This window comes from Crocuta crocuta, unplaced genomic scaffold (genome assembly GCF_008692635.1).
Source record: "Crocuta crocuta isolate KB4526 unplaced genomic scaffold, BGI_CrCroc_1.0 scaffold55, whole genome shotgun sequence".
Taxonomy (NCBI): Eukaryota; Metazoa; Chordata; class Mammalia; order Carnivora; family Hyaenidae; genus Crocuta; species Crocuta crocuta.
In genome coordinates, this window is record NW_027530512.1 from 746,274 (window position 1) to 748,870 (window position 2,597).

The 2,597-nt window shown below is 46.6% G+C and overlaps 1 long non-coding RNA gene across 1 annotated transcript in view; it reads right to left on the reverse strand.

Annotated features, from left to right (window-relative positions):
* The window catches only part of LOC144234010 (uncharacterized), a 6,755-nt gene extending 4,749 nt beyond the window's left edge, over window positions 1-2,006 (reverse strand). The window contains exon 1 of the long non-coding RNA XR_013335835.1: window positions 1,873-2,006. This is a non-coding gene — a long non-coding RNA (uncharacterized LOC144234010). The remainder of the gene's footprint in view (window positions 1-1,872) is intronic.
* Between the last annotated feature and the right edge of the window lie 591 nt (window positions 2,007-2,597).

Here is a 2,597-nt window from a genome sequence, read left to right on the forward strand (position 1 = left end):
CGAAGACAAGAAACTCAACCTTTCAGAATGTTTCCAGTTTCAGTGTTCCAACAAAAAGATTCCTGATCAATGCTAAACTGATGAGAAAGTTTAATGAAGCCAATTTTCTATTTCTTAAGACTTCCAGATGATCAAGGTTCCCCATAGGTTGCTATGTGGACCTTCCTTTTCTCCACTGTAGAATGGCAGCTCCGCTCTACATGTCCCAGGGAAACATTTGGCTGGTGAACATAAGGACACCTGGCATTTCTTGGCAGAACCTGGAAAGCGGCTTTCAGGGACTCAGCGGATAACTGTCAGTTCTAGAAATGTTGTTTAGGTCTTATACGTGATACGTTTGGCTTCCGGTGTCTGATGCAGCACCTGCAGTATTATGACCAATCACATGCTTTAATTACACGACTCTATAGAAGAGCACCTGTTCTGCTCACCTATGTACTCTGATCCACGGAGCTCTGGGGCTCTCTGTACATGCACCTCCTCCCAGCCCCTTACATCCCTTTACATGCCCCTTCATACTGGGCCCTGGTGCTGCTTTGGCTTCCCCTAAGTCAGGGCTGGGACAGAGGGTGGAGTTAGTAGCACAGGCTAGGATATAGAAGGGGAGGGTGGTTTCCTTTTGGGGAACAGTAGTAATCATTGTTTACACTGTTGTTACTTCCTGATTCATCAAATACTCTCGTGTCCCACATGAGCACAAACTTAGTCTGAAGTGATTTTTAAATTAGCTGCCATTTTGAAGTGTTCCTGCCTTTCTTCCTCTCCACTGGCACAGTATGGATGGCGTGTTTTTGTGACAGACATTTGTATACTTCACAGGACTGTCAGAAAGGCAGTAGGTCCATATCTGCCCCTGTGCGTGCGTGCGCGCGTGCGCGCGCGCACACACACACACACTTACAGATGTGGCTACCATACCTTCAAGGCAGAGTTTGGTGAAGAAACAAGTACCTTGACTTTTTTCAACTATTAGCTACTATTCCATGGGCCCCCTCGTCATCTATAAAAGGAGGACAATAGATCCCACATGGTAGGCAGTTGTTAAATGAGTTGATGCTTGGAAAGTAGCACAGTCTCTGGGTAATAGCACTCAATTCATGGATATTGTTATTCTAAACTTGGGAGGGTAAAAAAGGAAGGAATGAGGTAGGTTGCACATCAGCCAGGTGATCCTGGCGGACACCAGGCTTTGATGGTCGCCCTTTGCAGTTGTCTGTATCCCTTGCTGTCTGGCCATCCCCCAAACAATCCAAAGGAAGGGGCTCTGGAATAACTGTTCCCCCAATTATGTGCTGTAGCCTGGGGTTGGGGTGGGAGGGATTACCTTGTTTACTAAATGTTTGGCAATAAAACTGACATCTGATGATAATTCTCAAAATTTTGTTTTAAGGCTTCCTCCATGATGGCTACGATGACAGAATGTTTTAAAATGGGGGAAAAGGATGTTTCTGTCGTGGTGCCAGGTTCTACAGTAGTATCTTTAGCAGAACCACACAGGCGAGGTGTGGGAGGCGCACTGGTACTGCAGGATGTGATGCCTGGCAGAAATTCTGGGGTATGCCTCTGTCACTGCTACAGTCCCATGGGAATGAGAAGCAGGGCCTGGGACAAGCCCAGCCTGGGAAAGTGCTGATGGGCTCATTGTAGGAACAGATGTGGGAGCAGAAGGAGAGAGGTGGGTGTGTATTCGCATTGCATCATCCTCAACAAAGGACTTTTCCTAAGAAGGCTCAGAAAACGCTATCCCTCCCGGCCCCACTGGCCCCGCAGAGAGCCGCCTGGAGGATAGCTGCAGTACTGGGCTTGTACAAGCTGAGTCCCCATCCTGGCTTGTATCAGGGCGATGGCCGAGTGGCCCATGCTGGCTCTCACTTGTGCATCGGGAAGTGGGGTGCCCTCCTGCTTTGTCACTTTTCTTCTGCCTTTGGACACCCTAGATGGGGGCCCCTGAGCCCTCAGCAAAATAGTAGAGTGGGCAGAGCATGCCTCCCAGGAACATCTGCTTGTTTGAAGAGAACCTGCAGGGTGAGCAAAATGCATAGCCAAAGTGAACAATTTGCAAAAGATGGGATTACAGGTCATGATAACTAAAGCATACTAAGCACTTACACTGTGCAACTGTTTTAATCACCTAATCCTCACCAGGCCTCTAGGAGGTAGGTACTGTTATTGTTCCCATTTTACAGATAAGAAAACTGAGGGACCGAGTTTAAGTAACTTGCTCAAGGTCACACAGCTGGTATTGGGGATAAATGGACCTGGACTGAGTCTGACTGTACAGCAAATGCTTCTAACCAGTATGTTGTGTCACTTCTTGGGAATCAGTGGGAAAGATTTTTAAAAATATTTTTATTTTATTTATTTTTTTAATAAAATTTATTTATTTATTTTGAGAGAGAAAGAGAGAGGACCAGTGGGGTAGGGACAGAAAGAGAGGGAGACAGAGGATCCAAAACAGGCTCTGTGCTGACAGCAGAGAACCTAATGTGGGGCTCGAACTCATGAACCAAGAGATCATGACCTGAGCTGAAGTTGGACATTTAACTGACTGAGCCATCCAGGTGCCCTGGGAAAGATTTTTTTTTTAAATTTTTAAA